Source organism: Typopeltis vanoorti, chromosome 5, assembly GCF_054136105.1.
Source record: "Typopeltis vanoorti isolate ZY-2024b chromosome 5, IOZ_Tvanoo_1.0, whole genome shotgun sequence".
In the NCBI taxonomy this organism is placed as follows: domain Eukaryota; kingdom Metazoa; phylum Arthropoda; class Arachnida; order Uropygi; family Thelyphonidae; genus Typopeltis; species Typopeltis vanoorti.
The window spans coordinates 100,512,714-100,533,468 of NC_143553.1; the positions used below are offsets into that span (position 1 = coordinate 100,512,714).

Sequence of the window (20,755 nt, forward strand, 5' to 3'; positions counted from 1 at the left end):
AAATACGATAATACTGGAGTGCTAATAAGTAATAGACTAATTTTGAAGGAAATTGTTGATATTAGATTAATAATAATGTAAACTTTATCATGTTGTGCTGTCTTAGTAGCCTGCACACCTCTTGAGGGTGCAGGCTACTATGACAAAATCCAGCAATATTATGAGTTCATTCCTGTTATCCAACTCAGCTGTCATTCTGTTATAAAAAGTTAGTAAATGTAAATCTACTGAGGGATTAGGGGATTGATTGATGAGTTCTGTTTGGTATCCAATCAAATACTTTTCCAAAATCCATCAATATTGGAGCCATTTCCTTTATCCAACTCAGCTGTCTCTATATTATAAAAAGCTATTAAATTTAAATTTACCAAGGAATGACTGACTGTTCACCCCCACCCCCCCCCATAGAATATCTTATTTTGATCTACTCATTTCTTTTGTCTTTGACCAACTTTTCCAATTCTTTTAACACCACTTCTGAAATACTGATTAGTCTATCATTTGCTACAGCAGTCTTGGAGCCTACTTTATGCAAAGAAATTATTTTTGCCTTCCTTCCACTTCCTTTGGACTTTAGACTTTACCAAAGGTGAAGTTTAAATTAAACAGCTTAGTCAAGAACTGCCAATTGCTTTGCAAATTCTCATAATGCACAAACTGATATCCTGTCTAATCCTACAGCCATATTTACAATGAGATTCTGCAATATCTTAAGTACTTCCAGTTCATCAACCTCTATTCTGACGTAATTTTCCTGTTACATCTCAGAGCAATATCCTCACTTATGATAGCCCCCCCCCCCCCCTGCAGAGTGGTCACTCAGTAGCTCAACTATTTCATCTGCTTCTGTCATCTTTCTACCATCAGCACTCGTCAGTTATCCTTCTGTGGTCATTCTTCCTCTTACTTATAATGAAAGAGCTGTTTGGGATTTCCTTTAGCCTGTTTGGCTGATTTCTTCCCATGACATGATTTTGCCTTCCTTACCATTTCGATTACCTTTCTTACATCAGCGTGCTAATGACCTTTCTCCTCATATGTACACTGCACAATATATTTTTTTTATTTTTGTAGCTCCTGCTTAATGATACTATTCATCCATTTAACTGCTGCCTGATATTCTCCTGACTTTGAGTATGCCATCTGATATTGCTTCTTACCAATACCCCTTGACTATCTCCCATGTGCTGTTAACATTCATCCCTTGGATACTTATGCAGTTGGCACTGCTTCAAACTGCCTTCTAAGCTTGTTGTAATTATCTGTCTTGCAGTTCTACAACATATATCCCTTCACTGAAAATTCCATGCTTCTTGACTTACCAATTCAAGACTACATGATCACACTCTCCAGTTGGAGGCAATGTGGCCACCTTGTTTATAGTCAGATCTGATCTTATGACCAGATCCAGCACTTGCATACTCTGAATCCCCTCCTTCACATGTTGTTTCAAGTAATTACTCTATTTTCCACCTTATAAGATGCACTGTTGTATTGGATACATCATATTTTTCACGTCAAATTTTTTGGGGAAAAAATATTCTTCGCAGTATAAGATGCATGAATTATGCATCAAATTTTTCATGTAAATATTAATTATTTTATTTAAAATTTTAATATATGTATTATCCATTTATTAGATAAAAAAATCATCAAATCATTTAAAAATCTAACAATAATATTATTATTGTTAGAAAAAAAGTAAAAAAAATTATTTAAAAAATAATGTTTTTTTTTACCTTTGGAGTCAACAGTCTTGTTCAAGGGCACATCAAAAGCCAGGCACTTCATCCATATTAGCTATCTGTGAAAGTTCAAAATTGTCTTGTTTTCTAGCTTTCTGTGAAACTCAATAATTTTATTTTCAAATTCGTTTGGCATTTTTGTGATATTTTTGTTTTTGCATGCATGGATAAATCATTTCTCTTCATAAATCTAAAGCAACATGATGGCAATCCAGTAAAAATCAATGATATTTCTTTCTGTTGGCAATAATTTTGCTCATTGCAACCAAACATAAAAATGGGCAGAAATTCACATGGAGAGAAGAGACAAGAAATAAATAAAGTCTCATTGACTATGTTATTGTTGATAGTGATGTTTTCTCCCTGGTGCAGGACACCAGAGTGTACAGAGGATTTGAAATTGGAAGTGATCACTATTTAGTCTTGAGCAGGATAAAATTGAATTTCATATTGAAAAGAATAACATGTAAGAAAGTTTTAAAGCGAATAAAAGTTGAGCAGCTCTCAGATGTGAACTGTAGACTGAATTACACAAAGATTATTGAAGAAAAAATGAAAGAGTTTGAGAACAGGAATCAAGCCTTGGAGATTCAGTGGCAAACTCTGAAGAAAACATTGATTCTGCTAGAGAGATGTGGTGAGGTTGTCTGCAAGGATAAAAAAAATCAGAACTCCCTGGTGGACACAGGAAGTTAAAGAGGCAGTGAAGGAAAAGAAGAAAGCATATCAAAAGTTTCTGTCAAATAAGTCAGCTTGTTCTCTTAGAGAATACAGAGACAAATGCAAGAATGCTAAACACTGTGTAAAACTAGCTAAACAAAAGTCATGGGAGGACTTTGGCAAGAATATAGAAAATAAATATCAAGAAGGTGGCAAACTATTCTGGAGGTTGTTGAAGAAGCTTAGGAATGGAGGAAAGAGTGCTGTAAAAGGAGTTAGAGATGATAAAGGTGACATGAAAACGAGAGAAAAAGATATCCTTGAACTATGGAGTAATTACTTTGAAAAACTGCTAAATGAAACAAGCAGTGATGACAGCACAGTGATAAAAAAACACTGACCAGGCATGCAGTCAGGAATACATATCCATACTTGAAGTAGAAAAAGCCATCAAAGGCTTGAAATGTGGAAAGGCAGCAGGAGTAGATGATATTCGACCAGAAATGCTGGAGTGTGGTATAAGAGTCTTACAGTGGCTGCACTGCATAGTTCAGAAAGCCTGGACAGAGGGACGAATTCCTGATGATTGGAATAGAGGTCATAGTACCCATATATAAAAAGGAAAATAAAACTGAATGTGAGAATTACAGAGGTATTTCCCTACTGAGTGTTCCTGGCAAGATCTATGCAAGTATTCTTGAGAAACGGTTGAGAAGAATTGTGGAAGAAAAGCTTGGTGAAGAACAAGCTGGATTCAGGCCAAATAGAGGCTGTCAGGATCAGATTTTCACTTTATGACAAATAGTTGAGACATCATGGGAATATAACAAAGATCTGTATTTAAGTTTTGTCGATCTGGAAAAGGCATATGACAAGGTGCCAAGAGAGAAGCTATTCAATACGCTATAGTTATATGGTGTCAATTGGGCATTATATCAAGCAATACTGTAGGTTTTATTTGAGTTGTAAGTCAGCAGTTAGAATTGAAGGACGTACAGGAAGATGGTTTAATGTTAAATCTGGTGTGAGACAAGGATGTACATTATCCCCTCTGTTATTCATTATCTATATGGATCACATTATGAAGGAAAGCGGTATTAAACATGATATCAGAATTGGAGATGTTAATGTCAGCTCTTTGCTTTATGCGGACGATGTTATACTTCCGCTACACGTCTGCAAGATTCTCTGACTAAATTGAATAACTGTTGTAATAGATAAGGTATGAAGGTCAGCAATAAAATGACAAAAACAATTAAAATAGGCAGAATCATTGAAAATGTCAACTGTGTTGTGAATGGAGAACCTGTGGAACAAGTGAAACATTTCAGTTACTTAGGCACGATTTTTACTGAAGATGGTAAATTAAATATGGAAATAGACAACAGAATCAGCAAAGCTGTTATGGTAGGAAGTCAATTGAATAAATTCATATGGAATAAGAGAGAAATTAGTTGGAACACTAAATTAGCTGTATACAAGACAGTGTTCAAACCAGTTTTAACTTATGGATCTGAGAGCTGGGTCAGAAGTAAAACACTTGACCAAAGACTAGAGACCGCAGATATGAGAGTCCTGAGAAAGATTATAGGTGTGAACAGATGGCATCAATGGCAATATCATATTAAAAACGAGGATATTAGGAAAGAACTTGACATTGTCAGCATCCAGGAATGTGTTAACAGAGCTAATCTCAGGTGGTATGGTCACTTAAACAGAATGGGTTAAGAAGATTAGCAAAACAAGTGTTCTCTGCCAGGTTGTTAGCAAAACGACCCAGAGGAAGGCCAAGATATAGGTGGATTGATACGGTCCAAAGTGCCTTAGACTATAGAAATATAAGATCTAATAATGTTGGAGTCTTGATAAGTAACAGACTGATTTGGAGGAAAATTGTAGATAGGACGTTAGTAATGATGTAATTTTTTTCATGTAGTACTATCCTGTACACCCCTTGAGGGTACATGGCAGAAATTTGATGGTGATGATGCAACCAAACATCTTTGATCCATTATCTAAGTTTTTAATTCATTTTCAATTTCTGGCCATTTGCCACTTTTCTTCGGAGATTATGTTTTTTAGAATTTCTATTAATTGCTGCTCTTGTTTCTTCCAAGTTTGTACCATATTTCTGTAAGCAGAGGCCAAAAGTGCTGCTCTGATGCCCTACTGCCGTTTTTTTTTTTGCTTACTCAATCATACTACGCTTAAACACAATCAAAAAGTTATGTCTTTGTTTCGTAGAATCCATGGGTTATAAAAAATGTAAATATAATAATGTTTCGATTACTAATTTAAATGCATGACCATTAACGATCATGCAACTATTCAAACAATCATGTATTAATGACAGGCAATGATGCACCGGTTTATAAGATGCATTTGGCTTATAGGACACATTCCTAATTTATAAAATTGTAATAATATTTATAATTGTAAAATTATAAAATTTATACATTTACAATTATGAATAGGGGAAACCAATCAAAACAAATAAGTAGTGTGCATACACTAAGATAGGACTTGGATGTTCTTATGACGAAGGAAAACCAGACTTCTCTGCCATATGCTTATTGACGGATCTCTGATGTGGAGAGTTGGTGGGAAATGGGGAGAATATTGCTGATGTATTTGAGTTCGGAGGACCAGAGAATCAAAATGTGCAGAGGGTGGATGTCTGAGTTGGTGGCCGAGGCATTTTATTTGTCTTCTTTGAACAGTGCTGACTAGAGGATCTTGCGGTATATAAATATAGTATACAAATTCCATTTCCTTCCTGCGATGTGATTTTTCCTCCTCCTAATCTATATCTCTGTAGTTGAATTCTTCCATAATAATTATACTTGGTGTGCACTAATTCTGCTAATTTGTTGGTGGAAGTCTTCCACGTCATCCCTTGCACCCTCTGGTAACCAGTGTATATTTTATTCCCATTGGCATCTTCCTCCAGATTGATTACTTCAAATGAGCTACCATCCACATTTCTGTTTTCCTAATTCTTTTTTAATCTTTAAAGGTACTTGTGGCATGACTATAAACAATAAATTACACGATAACCACAGTAATTAAGTTTGATGAAATGAAAGTACAGCTATTTCGTACTGAAAATAATAGTATGTCATCAGTGCATAGAAACAAGCATATCAAAGAAACATGAATACAAGGTACATACAGCAGTCTGTGGTTTGCCAATTAAAAACTGCTGTCGCATGCTAGAAATTAATATTAATATATAATATTATTAAAAACTATTTTTGATGGTTACATAAAATAAGAATCTCCCAAACTTTTGAGAGAGAGAGAGAGAGACAATCATTCTGATTCAGATTTGACCGATGTAAAAGGGCTTCGCAACTTTCTTTGAAAAGGAATTCATGTTTAAACCTGCTTCTAGGAAGAAGACAAGCTTCATCCCACTGGATACTGTGTTTAGTGTCAATACTACGTTGTGCCAGACCAGACTTTTGAGGTTTCATGTATTATTTGATATAATATTGATGTTCATTAATTGTGGAACAAAGAATTAATGAACATCAATAAGTGCAGTCTATCAGCATTATACAAGTCCTTCCACTTATCAAACTTACTCTATAGTCTACCACATCATTTGTTGTGCACAATCTGCATATTGATACATTTGCAATTGCTGCTCTCTTCTTCATTTTGCTTCTATCATAAGTGGCAGTAGACTTGCAACTTTCACTCTCTTACTCTTCTTTTTGTCTCTTCAAGTAGTTCTTTCATATTCTGATAACATTTTTCACCTTTCAAGTCATCATTGTCAGCTAAAACAATCAATTGCATCTCGACAGCTTCATTAATACAAGTACACCACTGATTTTCTGGCAACAGATAGTCCAACTTCTCTTTAATTCAGAAAAAATTACAAGAGCACACTTGGAATTCCCATGATCACCCAACTATTTTAATGGGGTGCCAGAGATGACACACACTTGCTTAATCATTTATTATTATTATTAAGAGACACCGCCAGAGAGTCAGAGACTCATCGAGGGAGGCCACATACTACACACACCAGCTATCATACTTATTCTTGAATTCATTTACATTGCTTGCACTCACAACATCCAATGGCAATCCATTCCAATCATGCACTATCCTCTGAGAGAAAAATCTAGCCCTCACCCCCCCCCTCTTAGCGGCCTTCATTCTCAGCTTCCAAGGATTTCCCTCTCATCCTTTCCCCACCTTCCATCAATTGAAATCCTGTATGACCCTTTCAGAAGTTTGTAAGTCTCAATCATATCACCCCTCTTTCTCCTGTTAGCTAGTGTCTAGCTACAGTCTACAAATTCTCAGTCTGTCTTCATAATTAGCATTCCACAGTCCTGATATAATTTTTAACACTCTCCTTTGTACTCTCTCCAAAATATCAGTATCACAATGGAAACCAGGAGACCAGACCTGCACACAATAGTCCGAGTGAAGTCTTATCGACGTCTTGTTAAAGAGGCAAAATAACATCCTTATATTACATGTGAACATTCGTTTCAGCATTGCAACTATCTTTTGAGTTGTATTTGCAATCTTTGCCACATGACCCCTGAACTTCAACTCCTATCTACTAACACTCCAAGATTCCTAGCCTCATCAGTTTCTTCTAGTCTAATCCCATTAATATAATATGACATTGGATATCTAATCATGCCGAAGTGAATGACTTTACATTTACTGACATTGAACTGACAGTAATTTTCCCATACCCACAATTCCAGCCTATTCAAATCATTCTGCAAGTACTGCATATCAGCAGCATTCCTGATTATTCCACTTATCTTTGCATTATCAGCAAATAGCTGTATGTTGCTTGTCAAATCCTTCCCAATATCGTTAATGTACAGATTGAATAACAGTGGATCAAGGACTGATCCTTGTGGTACACCACTTGTTGCCTTAAATCTTGCAGACTCACATTCCCTGTATACCACTTTTTGATATGTCAGTGAGCCATCCTCTTATCCATGCAATTATTCTATAAACCAAACCCATTTTCTCCAATTGATGCAACAGTCTACCATGCTGTATTCTGTCAAAAGCCTTAGCAGAATCCTAAAGTATCATGGTGTATCCATTCCCCTTGTCTAGTTCAATGGTAACATTGTTATAGAATGTGAGCAAGTTGCTAAAACATGACCTTCCCTTAGTAAAATCCAAAAACCTTTGTAATGAACCCATGTTGTTCATTACAAAGTAGAGATTCACTGTCAACCTAACCAGTTTTTCCAAAATCTTCACAACCACTCCTGAGATACTAATTGTTTTGATATTAGGATACATCGGTCTTTTCACCACCCTTGTGCAATGGAATTACTATACATTCCTTCTATTCCTTTGGAATCTTTCCTGTTCTTAGACTTATGTTAAACAGCCTGGTCAAACCCTGACCAGGCTGTTTAACATGTTCAACTGAACACTCTTTTAGCGAATGTGCTGATATCCCATCAGTCCCTATTGCTGAATTCTTATTCAATTTGTGCAACAGCTCAAATACCCCAATGTATCACCTTGAGGCAGCGCCTGTGAATAAGTTTTGTTAAACTTGTGCTCTCAAATTTTATCGTATTTGCAAGTTTTTTTGTGCAAAATAACCAGTAAACGGAAAACAGAGGTACTAAGGAGCCAAAAAAAAAAAAAAAAATCATCCTCATACACCTGCATTTCTTCATCTAGTGAAGAGATAACAGTGAACTCAATGTTGATAGCTTTTGACAAAATCGGCACTCCATTAACTGAAACCTCTTTTGCATCTGGATTTAGAAGAGTCATTCTTTCATATTCATTCTTTCTTTTACTTGCAGCATATCGATAGAATTCTTGTGGGTTGTCTTTAGCTCGCAGAGCAAGTTTCTTTTCATACTCAGACTTTGCTTTCCGCACAACAGTTGGGACTATTTTTGCCTGCTGCTTATAACGTTCATAATGGACGTCACCCTTATGCACACGGTATTCTTTCCACATCGTCCTTTTCTTCCGAATCTCTTAAGAAGATTACTCATCCATTTGACTCCTACTCTATTTATTCTTCGAACTCTAGGGACACATTTGGATATCGCATCATTTAAGTATTGTTTAAATGCTTCTCATGCACTGTCAATATTCTTTTCATTCAGCAACGGATCCCATTCCACTGATCTCAGTATACTCCTCAGTTGGCCATAATTTCCTACTTTGTAGTTCAGCATATAACCTTTTCTACATGCAACATTCATAAACTTAGTCACTTCCCAAGTCAGTACTGCATGATCACTGTCACCAACCAGAGGCAGAATAGTTACGTCTTTAACTGAAACGCTCTCTGACACTAATCAAATCTTACACTCTTTTTCCCTCAAGTTCCTTCTGTCACATGCTGCTTGAGGAAGTTGTCCTGCAACAGCTCAATAAATGCATTTTCATTCTTCTCACAAGATTCTACTGCTACCCAATCAATATTAGGATAATTAAAGTCTCCCATAGTGCACTCATCTTTTCTCTTTGGTGATGCATTTCTTCATCACTAGCAACTGATTCACCCAGTCTGTAACAACATCCACTATGTAATTGATCTTGTTTGATTCCACCTCACACCAGATGGCTTCAAACTCATTGCCACATGAAATATTGTTAGTAGTAGTACTACTACAGTCATAGGTCTCAACTCTAATTAGATTCAAGTCATCTGATATCATTAGCAGCACATCCCCTCCTCTCCTATCCTCTCTATCCTGCCTAAAAATACTATACCCTTGACACTTCATATCATTTAGTAGGTCTGATTCTGACAGCCAGGTCTCATTAATACCTACAATCTGAGGTCGCAACATATTGACTAAAGAACAAACTCTATCCCTTTGTTTCTGATACTCCTAGCATTCGTGTACAGACATAATAATCTACTGTTTGTTATTTTATATTGTCTTGTTTGCAGTCTGCCTGACATAGTTGGACAACTTGTAGATCTCTATTCTTCTCTAATGCCTTACACATGTAGACATCTTTGCACGCATTTGATGGGCCCAAACCGGATGAACACAAACCCGAAATCATTCTCTCCTCATCAATATTTCCATGACAAAGCCCATTCCTGTCATTAACACAGTTATATAACATTGTTGCTCTTACACTCACATTCACACTATTCTTCTCTTTATATTTTAGTTTCCCTGAGTCTGTGTTAAGTGTCTACCAGTTACTAGTTTTTCTAGACTCCTGATACCAAACTTATTCAGCTGTAGGCCATCCCTCTTATACAAATCCAATCTTTCCTCATACTCACTCCACACATCCAAAAACTCGCATCCATTCCTTCTACATAGCTTATGCATCGAATCATTTGCCATCATATCCCTTCTTAATTCATTTTTATCGTAGCGAGGTAAAATACTGACGATTTTCACTTTCTCACTCTCGCCTCTTCCATCAACCCTTTCATGTCCTCTCTCATACCGAACTTATCATCAATTAAGTCGTTAGTACCTACTACAGCTACGATTTCATTCACTTTTCTTTTCTGTTTTAGAATTGCTTCTTTTATATTCTTAATTTTTGCTCCACAAAAATTCGAGTTATAACTTGCTCATCTATAGCATTTTTTATTTGTAGAGTCACCATTCCAAATAACTTCTTTTTTTTACTAACAACATCACTTACCTGATTTCCGTTATCTCCTGACTCACTTGTTTCTCATTTTCCTGTTTATTTTTCTTTTTCTCCCTCTGTTCATTTAAACGCCACTCAATTTTTTGCAATTCTCGCGTCGTCTCTCTCTGATGATCTGATTCAACTTCGCTATTTTGGAGATTAATTTATTTTCATTAACCTCTTCCACATCACTAATTACCTCATTAATGAGGCTAATTCTTGTTCTTGCCTGTGCCACTTTTTTTTTTTAGCTTTAAATTTCTTGCCCTTTTTTGGTGCCATTTTAAACATATACTAAATATTGAAATATCTTAATAAAAATATGTGATAAAATACTAAATACACTAAAAAAAATCAACATTAGTATACTACAAAACACTAATTTTCTAAGGGAAAACCCAATAAAAACAGACAAAAATCACCAATTTTACAGGAGCACTAAATTTGCTGACCAAATACAATCGTAAAAATTTACATCTACACTTGTTGGTGATTCCTTGATTCTGATAATTCTTGGCGTATTTCATTATAAGAAACAAGGCGGATGAAATCGTTGCACTAATTGCGTCTGTGCACCCAGAGATTGTCGGAATAAGTGAGACATGGTTAGATGAGGATGACATCCTGACAGGAATAGAGATGGAAAGGTATGATGTGTTTCGTGAGGATAGAAGGGGTAAAAAGGGAGGGGGAGTGCTATTGATGATAGAGAAAGAGTTATGTCCATACAAGGTAGAAATGCAAGAGGGAAATGGGGCCAGTGGTTTTGAGGCAGTATGGTGTGAGATAGAGGTGAATAGAATCAAATACTTGGTGGGATGTTGTTATAGACCTGGTAATGTGGATGGTGGTGATAGTGAAATGTATAGTCAAATAAGCCAAGCAAATAAGAGAAGGGTGATCATTATGGATGATTTTAATTATGGCAATATAGACTGGAATGAAGAGATAGCAACTGGAAGTAAAGAAAATGAGTTTCTTGAGTTTTTGAGGGATAACTACCTCAGACAGTATGTAACAGAGGGCACAAGAGGATTAAGGGTCTTGGATTTGGTCATCTCATCGGAGGATCCCCCCCACCCCCCCCCCCCCCCACCCCCCCCCCCCCCCACCCCCCCCCCCCCCCACCCCCCCCCCCCCCCACCCCCCCCCCCCCCCACCCCCCCCCCCCCCCACCCCCCCCCCCCCCCACCCCCCCCCCCCCCCACCCCCCCCCCCCCCCACCCCCCCCCCCCCCCACCCCCCCCCCCCCCCACCCCCCCCCCCCCCCACCCCCCCCCCCCCCCACCCCCCCCCCCCCCCACCCCCCCCCCCCCCCACCCCCCCCCCCCCCCACCCCCCCCCCCCCCCACCCCCCCCCCCCCCCACCCCCCCCCCCCCCCACCCCCCCCCCCCCCCACCCCCCCCCCCCCCCACCCCCCCCCCCCCCCACCCCCCCCCCCCCCCACCCCCCCCCCCCCCCACCCCCCCCCCCCCCCACCCCCCCCCCCCCCCACCCCCCCCCCCCCCCACCCCCCCCCCCCCCCACCCCCCCCCCCCCCCACCCCCCCCCCCCCCCACCCCCCCCCCCATTTTGAAGGGATAGCCATTGGCTAAGAAAGTGAATGGCTATCCCTTCAAAAAATTCCAAAACATATTGAAACCAATGAACCACAACCCCCCCCCCCCCCTTCCTAACAAGGATTACTCTAAATCCATCACCATTCCCTATATCCGAGGCACCTTGAAAAAATTACAAAAATCCTAAAAAAATATGACTTAACTTCTTCTTACAGACCTTATAAAAAGTTGGCATCCCTTACCTGCCCCACTAAAGACAACCCCCCCCCCCTAGACCTACCTGGTGTATACCAAGTCCTTTGCAGTCCTGCTTTGGCCAAACAGGCAGGACAGCTAATATCAGAATTTCAGAACACAAGGAGTACATCTGGTTTCACCAATACAGCCACTCTGGTCTTGCAGACCATGCGCTGGATTCCCGCCATAGAATACGGTGGAAGAAAGCCACGATAAGTGGCTAAAGGTGTAGCATTTTCAATTAAGACAGGGTACATGTGGAATTATCGGGCTGGAAAGTATGACAAGCTTAGGAGTTTGATTGGTTCAGTGCCATGGCATGTACAACTGCAAGGACTAGAAGTTGATAGTGCATGGGAGGTAGTTAAGAAGTGCTTGCATGAAGCAATGGCTGACTGTATACCTAGAGTCCGAATAATAAATCAAGTAGGGGTTAAATGGATGAATAACACCATTAAGCTTGAGTTGCAAAAAAAGAAACAACTATGGAGGGAATTTAAGGAGAAGGGTGACCGGCAGGCACAGGAACGGTATAAAGCGCAGGCCAGAAGGGTGACGAGTGTGGTAAGAAAAGCAAAAAAGGATTACGAAAGAACATTGGCCATGCAGGCTAAAGAGAATCCTAAACAGTTTTTTAGATATGTAGCAAGTAAAAGGAAAAATGTACATGGCAGATTGATTTTAAAGAATGCCGATGGTAGGGAGGTAACTGAATCAGTTGAGATAGTTGAGTTACTGAGTGAGCACTTTGCAAAAGTATATCATCCAGGTGGTGACATTGCAGAAACGAATAAACCAGTAGATTTTACGGGAATTGTGGTTAATGAAGTGGAGGTGAGTAGTCTATTGCATCACCTCAATGTCAATACATCTGTGGGATTGGATGGTATACCATCTCGTGTTGTACGAGAAGCAGCTAAAGAATTGTCAGTACCCTTGACCATTTTGTTTAATTTGAGTCTCGGGTCTGGGTTAGTCCCGAGCGGGTGGAAAGAGGGGAAAATAGTTCCACTGCATAAAGGTGGTTCCAAGACTGCTGTTGTAAATTACCGACTGATTAGCATATCAGGAATCATTGTCAAGGTCTTAGAGAAATTAGTCAAGAAAAGAATACAGGATTGGATAGATGAAAATGGGTTATTGTATGGGGGACAACATGGTTTTGTGAAGGGTGGATCATGCCTTAGTAACTTGCTCACGTTTTATAACACAGTGACGGCTGAACTGGATAGGGGTAATGGGTTTACAGTGATACTACTGGACCTTGCAAAGGCCTTTGATAGGATACCCCATGGAACCCTAATCAGTAAACTGGAGCAGATGGGTATAGATATAGGGTTGGTGAGATGGATAAGAGGGTGGTTGAAGGAGAGATATCAAAGAGTGGTTTATTCAGGAGTGGAGTCTAAAAGACGTCTTGTGACTAGTGGAGTGCCACAGGGCTCTGTTCTTGGACCACTGCTTTTCAATTTGTTCATCAATGATATTGGAAAGGATCTGAGAGGAAGTGTTCACTTGTTTGCTGATGATGCAAAGTTGGGTAGAGCAATTGTGAGTGCACAGGATGTCAAAATTTTACAGGATGATTTGGATAGTTTGGAGGACTGGGCTAGGAAAAATGGATGTCAATTTAATGTGGCAAAGTGTAAGGTTATGCACTTTGGGGTGAAAAGAATAGCAGCAGTATATTGCATTGGTGGAACCATACTCCAGGAGATTGATGAGGCCAGGGATTTGGGAGTGTTGGTGGATAGGGAGTTGAAGTTTAGGGGGCACATTGCAAAAGTAACTAAAACAGCTCACCAAATCACTTGGCTTATGAAAAATACTTTAACATGCAGAGACGAACAAGTTGTTGTTCCTCTGTATCGAGTCTTGATAAGACCCCATCTGGACTTCTGTGCCCAGTTATGGGCACCAGGGTTTCTTCGTGATGGGGAGGAAGTGGAGAGGGTCCAGAGACGAGTGACCAAGATTATAGCAGGTCTGTGGAATGAACCTTATGAGAATAGGTTGAAGATTTGTGGGTTGCAGAGATTGGACGATAGGCGAAGGAGGGGGTGATACGATTGAGACATTCAAATTACTGAAGGGTTTTTATAAGATTGATCCAGAAGATATTTTTGAAAATATGACTGGTGGTGGGAGGACTAGGGGCCATGCATGGAAGCTGGGCAAGAGCGTGGTTGACAAGGGTGTTAGAGCTAGGTTCTTTACTTGGAGAGTGGTAAATGAGTGGAATAAGCTTCCAGAGTCTGTTGTGGGTGCTACGACCGTGAATGAGTTCAAGGCAAGGTATGATAGATACTGTGTGAATGTTGAATAGTTGTTCTTGACATGATGTTAGGGCCTCCCTCGATGAGTCTGTCGACTCGTTGGAGTTTCCCGGAACAATAACAATAATAATAATAATACACCGTAGTAAATTGAAATACGAAAGGCTATTTATGGAATCAGCTTCAGCCCTAAGAAACAATCCAAACCTAGACAAATTTGGTTGCATTAGACTGCCCGAAATTTGGGAAACCTACATCAGAAGACCTTCAGCCCAATCGGTCAAGAATACCAACATTGGCTGCTAGGGGTTACCATCAGGACTTTTAGGAGAAAGAATAGCTTCCTGCTTTGTTTCTCGTTTACTGTGTATTGTGTTTGCGTGCATGTGTCTTGTATTTAAGTTCCTGTGATAATAGCAACGTGACGCTGCCGAAATATTGGAAGTGTATTAAAATTTATTTTAATGTATATTCTATTGTACGTTGTAATTTCCTTAAGCTATTTAGTAAGAATGTATAACCAACGTCTAAGCCTTTCCACGAGAACCAGATATATCTGGCTTCTACTATATTATACTTATACAGGCTTAATGTTCTAAGTATATATTTGCTGATAGGAAGATCAGTAAGAATATCTGTCTGTAATAGGAAAGATCACTTGATAGACTGCTGAATATGACAAAGTAAAAGATCTCTAGCTTTTAGCTGAAAGGAAGCGTAGATTTACAGTATGTAGAGGCCTGGACAATTCTTTTGATAAAATTGGGACATAAAAATTGGAAAGGTTAAAGAGAATAAGGCTTGGAAAGAAAATGTAGATTTAGAAACTTCTTGTTGAAAAAGCTTGAACCAGATGAAATTTTAGTGGCACTTATGGCATAATAAAAATGGTTTATCAAACACACCTATTCACAAGAATATATAAAAATGTTATTACTCCAAATATTTCAAACAGAAATCAACTAGGCATTGTCAGTGCATAATCACGAGGTGAAGCTAGGACAAAGAATGTTAATCCTATTTTCTGAGCTGAGCTACATGCCGGATGCTACTGGCATCTGGCACATGGATGGTTACAATAGAATAAGATTACAATTACAGCCAAATTTAGATTAAGTGATTTGAATTAAAATGAAATTTATTTCAATACTTATAGCTTATTTTGCCCATTTTCTAAAGGAGCACCCCTTAAGGGGTGCTCCTTTAGAAAATAGGCAAAATAAGCTATAAGTATTGGTATCAATTTAGAGGAGAAACATGAAAAAATTTCTGAAAAATAATATTTAAATTTATTTCAATAAATAAAGAAATAACAAGTATTATATTTTTAAAAAAATAATAATTAGAACAGGGAGAACACACTATTGCTTGCATTTATGAAGATGAGGCTTTCTCAAATCTTGGCAATGGAATAAACACTCCAATTTAAGTTTGGGAAGTATAAAAGTGCTCCAGCACTCTTTTAAATAAATGCTCAAACCTAAGCACCTGCACCAATTTAAAAATGAGTGTTGGACCATAGGATATCATGATCAGTACCCACTCCATGCTGAGCAAGGCCAGATTTTTCAGGTTTATTGTTGTTAATATAAGATTGGTGTTCTTGTAGTAGTTTTTCAACAGAACGTCCTGTTTGTTCAAAGTAAGAATGGAGGCACTCACACTGAACTTGGTAAATAAAAGGGGGGAGAGAAAGATGTTTAGTGGATGGTAACCAGGAGGAGATTTTGTTCATAGAGAAAAAAGTGGGGACTAAATTGTATCTTTTCAGGATCTTGGCAATCATGTCAGAGAGATGCCTGCGATATATGAGATAATAACTCACTGTACAGGTCTTGGGTTTTTGGTGGGTCTGTAAAAGTCCAAGATGCATTTGAACTTCCTTGAGGTGAAACCATTTTGTAAGGTGCTTAATTCTTGTTGGAAAGATTGGGAATTGAAGCAGATAACATATGCTCTGTTGAGTAAAGATTTGAAGATGCCTGTTTTTTGAGATGGATGATGTGCTGAATTTTGCTGTGTGTAGCAGCATGTGAAGATGGTTTACGGTGAACTGATGTAACAAGTGTTCCAGAAGGTGTACGGGAAAGGAGGACACCCAGGAAGGGTAATTTTCCATCCTTTTCTTTTTCCATAGTGAAGTTGATGCATGGGTGTAGGTTAGGCCAATCAGATGGTGATATATGGTTGGGCACATTTGCCTCCAACCACTGTTGTGTGGTCCTCAATTTGTGTGAAGAGGCTGAGTTCTGTTGAAAGGTCTTTTGCCAACCAAGAAACAAAGTATTGTTCAGGGTCAATGCCACAGGTGCCAGCATAGTGTTTTGATACTCTTTGAGGTTTTGACCCTTTTCTTGCAGAAATGCAACTTGGATGCTCCCAATACATCATCAACCCCCCCCCCCCCCCCAAAAAAAAAAAAAAAAAACATCACTGACACAAGGTGATGATCTCTCTCTGAATCGGGAGTGCTGTGGTATGCTCCGTGCAACCAACTGGAACATGTACCTGATCGTTTTGGTGGTTAAACAACTCTTCAGTGGATAAAAATCTTCTCATCTGTGAAGAGGATATCTCTGTGTGTTGTTTGTGCACTGCTGGAGAAGTGCCTTTTGATATTATCATGCTCTGCCACATAAGTTGCAGTATTATGACGTGTCCAATAAAACAACGATAGGTTCTCATCCCAGGTCATCAGTTAGTACACATGACATTGTCCTCTGCGAAACATTCATCTCTTGTGACATCACTTTCTGTGTTCTCACAAGATTGCCTCGAAGGTGTGCCCTCACAAGCTGTTGTGTCCTAATGCAGCATGGTCAACCTGTTCTTTGGGGGTCAGATACGTCTTCTTTATTGTTATAACAGTCAATAATCCGATACACGAACATCCTACTGATCCCAAGTGTGTGTGTTGAAAATAACAGATAGCTGCATTCCAACCTTGTGAAGTGCTATTACAGCTGTACAGTTCTCATAATTTCCCCACTGCATGTTAACCATTACTTCATTACATTTAAATAACTCTCTCTCTCTCTACTGATGAACATGTGAATGTTGGCTGTGTACAGTGCCACTAACGGAACTGAGCTCTTGCAATTCTGTGTGCAGAAGTTGTTAACAGTATTTATGGTAAAATTGTACTATAAGAACACCAAGTTTATATTAACAACAATAAAACTGAATAATCTGGCCTTTCTCAGTATGGAGTGGACACTGACCACGATAGGCCAACACTCGCCTTTTACATTGGTGGAGGTGTTCAGGTTCGAGCAGTTATTTAAAAAGAGTGCTGAAGTACTTTTAACTGCTCAAACTTAAATTAGAGCGATTGTCTATCCATGGCCAAGATTTGGAAAGGTCTCATCTTTGTAAATGGCAAGCAATGGTGTGTTCTCTCCACTTTAATTATTAATTTTTTTTTAAATATAATGCTTCTCATTTATTTATTTAAATAAATTTAATTTTAATTTTTTGGGGGTGAGTTGAGTATACTTTTTAATTTTGCAGTAGGATTGAAGGTTGCTTTAATGTTGTATTTATGGTATTGTATTTATTTGTTTTAAAGAAAATTTAAGGAAGCTTGTGAGATGCTGAACCATCATTCGAATCTAAACAAGAATGATGGATTAGTAATTCTAAGAATCTGGAGGATCCATCTGCAGAGATGTGTTTAATGTAGTTCCACTATAAAACTTTATTATTTATTTATTTAGTTTTTTTATCATCTGTATATCATTATATTTATATGCATAAAAATTATTTAATTTTGTTAATTTATATTTATGTATAATTTTTTTTTAAATTTATTTTATTTATTTATTTTTTTCACCAGAGGTCAGGCTAGGGTAAATGATTAACAAAGCATTCAAATTTATCTTGCTTTTGTGTAGTATCATATAACTTGTGTCCTTCATATATGTATGTTGTCCTGATGATGACCTCGATACAGAGGTCGAAATGTCGAGTGTTATTTTCATAATTCGAAGAAAAGTAATACTCCAACAATGTGTGTTTTGATCTCTATAAATTCTTCTCAATGAAGGTGTTTTTTTTTTTTTTTTTTTCAGTTGATCAACAAGAGAAGCTGTGCATTGGTGTTATATCCTGTCATCATTCTTCTCCAAAGTCAGGCACAGTCTCTTTAGCTCCTCAAAATCCCCACTATCTTGAGCACACTTCTTTTCTATGAAAGTTCTTTTACACAAGAATTAAACATATTAAATCCACATTTTTCTCTAATTGCTATTGCTTTAAACTCGTAAACTAGTTTTCATCCTCAAGAGAATTCTTAGGGTTTTTATTTTGATTTCATTCCAATTAAAAGGTTTATCAGTGAGTAGACCAATAACTTTCTTGTGTTGTCTGAAAGCTGAAAGACCAGCCTTTTCTCTTGTCCCATCCAGGAGTCTTGGGTTCCTTCATTTACTCTTTTATGTTATGGAGAGGCAGCAACATCACTAAGTACACTTAGCTGGCTGTTTAGATTACTTAACACCCAAATTACATTCCACTTTCCTCTAGTAAAAGCTTTGGTAACCGCTAATCAGCATCAAACTTAAGTTCTCCTCCACTTTCATTCTGTCTACTGAAAGAAGAGGACAAGTAAATTCAGTTTGAAGCTGAGCTACTTGGAACAGCCTTCCTCACACCATTTTCCCAAGAAACATATCAGCATGTTTCTTTTTTCTTATTAACCACTCATATATGCACACATGTTTTTGTGTTATTGTGGCTTCTTGTGTGTGTGTGTGGGGGGGGGGTTGATAAAAAGTAAATAAATTAATTAAAAAATACTTTTAAAACATCCATTCATTGATGTAGTGACTTTCTGTTCCTTTAGTTTATTAAGGTAATGGTGAAGTGAAATTTTGTTCTGTGATGCATTTGCACTCTTCTTGAGGAGTATTTTCTCTTGTTCAACTTGCAGATATAATGATAACATGACTAGCAGGAAAATTTCTGCTATCATTATTGGGAAACTTGATACTTCTTCCAAGTGACATTCAATTTATTACTAATCCTAAAGTAATATTTTAGATATAAGGATTTGTAATTGGTTAGGTATTTATGAACGAGATGGGGGGGGGTATGGAAGGAAAGAAGGAAGCTAGTTTCTGAAAATAGGAGAGAAGGAAGTGAAAAAATTAAATTTTTTAGAATATGACCAATTCTTTCAAAAACTGTTGATATATGGAATAGCTACATGATTCTATTCCCAGAAATGTGTGTAGTTATTTAGCATTTTGTTAATGATGTATAGCAGTGTTTCTCAAACTTTTTTCAACTACAGAACACTTCACAAATCCTGAAATTTTGACGGAACACCTTGGTTATTTTGTAATGTATAAATTAATAATTAATTGATAATTAGCTGATTTTTTATTATTAATCAATAAGTGATAATTAATTATTGATTAATAATTAATTAAACATAAATTAAAGCATCATTAAATTAATTTGTGCTGAAAAATTAATTTAAAAATGACAAATTCCAGAACTTCTCGCGGAACGCTTATTCACCTTCCACTGAACACCAGTGTTTCGGGGAACACCGGTTAAGAACCACTGATGTATAGATTGTAGCCATTTGAAGAAAGATCACTTCTGAAGTATTCATATTTATGAGATCTTCATTTGAGCAAGCATCATGGACTTGATAGACAATGGTTTTAATAATGCCAGATTTCCAATTGGATGGATGATGGAAGAGAGTCTGTGTGTTCCAGTAAAAGTATACTTTCTGCAAATGGAAGAACTGAATGATCTATTAAGAAAACTGTATGAGGCAGTCCAGAAAAAGTAAGGAGTTGTCTTTTTTTCGTTTTCCCCACAGTAAGTTTGATGCAACAATACATATTGTTTATCCTACTTAGGAAGATATGATGTTTATTTTCTGAGGTAGACCAGATAGAAAAATGTCATTAACAGGTAACAGGGTTTTCTCTCCTGAAAACATGTTTTTTCATTATACAAAACACGCAAACTGGCCAGAAGAACACATACAGTTAACAGACAGAATACTGCTTTGACTGTAATTCTAAACAGTAACATGAACAAAATGATAACAAACAGGAATTTTGGGGGAAAATTTACAAACAGCAACTGAGTCTACAAAAGATAGATAGGGCTAAAACAACCTCACCTACTCCCTATATTGGAATAAAAAGCAATAGTGGATTTTATTATTATTATTATTACTACTACTACATGACACTTCCATGGCCTCATTGCAAAAGTTCACTTAACACTACACCACCACAAGATTCACTATCCATGCTACATGAACCACTATCTACACTGCATGATCCATTGTCTTTATGATTCCATCTACTACTTGTTATATTATTTCTGTCTGTTAATCACGTGTCCTCTGGCTGATTTGTTTGTTATGCAGGACAAAAAAGAAAAAAACTTTTGTGGAAAGAACACTGTATGAGAATGGCTAACTGACCTTCAGTTTAAAAAGCCGATATAAGGATTTCTCTCATCATGATGATAATCAAACTCAGATCTTTTCCATTCAAGGGCACATATGCCATTGTTCTTCCAATTGTATTGCGGAAGCATTTTAGTTATAATGAATAAGATTCATTACTTAAATTAGCTTAAATGAAGCTTATTAGCTCTTTATAC

At 37.8% G+C, this 20,755-nt stretch overlaps 1 protein-coding gene across 2 annotated transcripts in view; it reads left to right on the forward strand.

Moving 5' to 3' along the window:
* mRpL22 (mitochondrial ribosomal protein L22) overlaps nt 1–20,755 on the forward strand; it is a 142,614-nt gene that overhangs the window by 32,310 nt on the left and 89,549 nt on the right. The gene's annotated exons all lie outside the window — the stretch shown is intronic.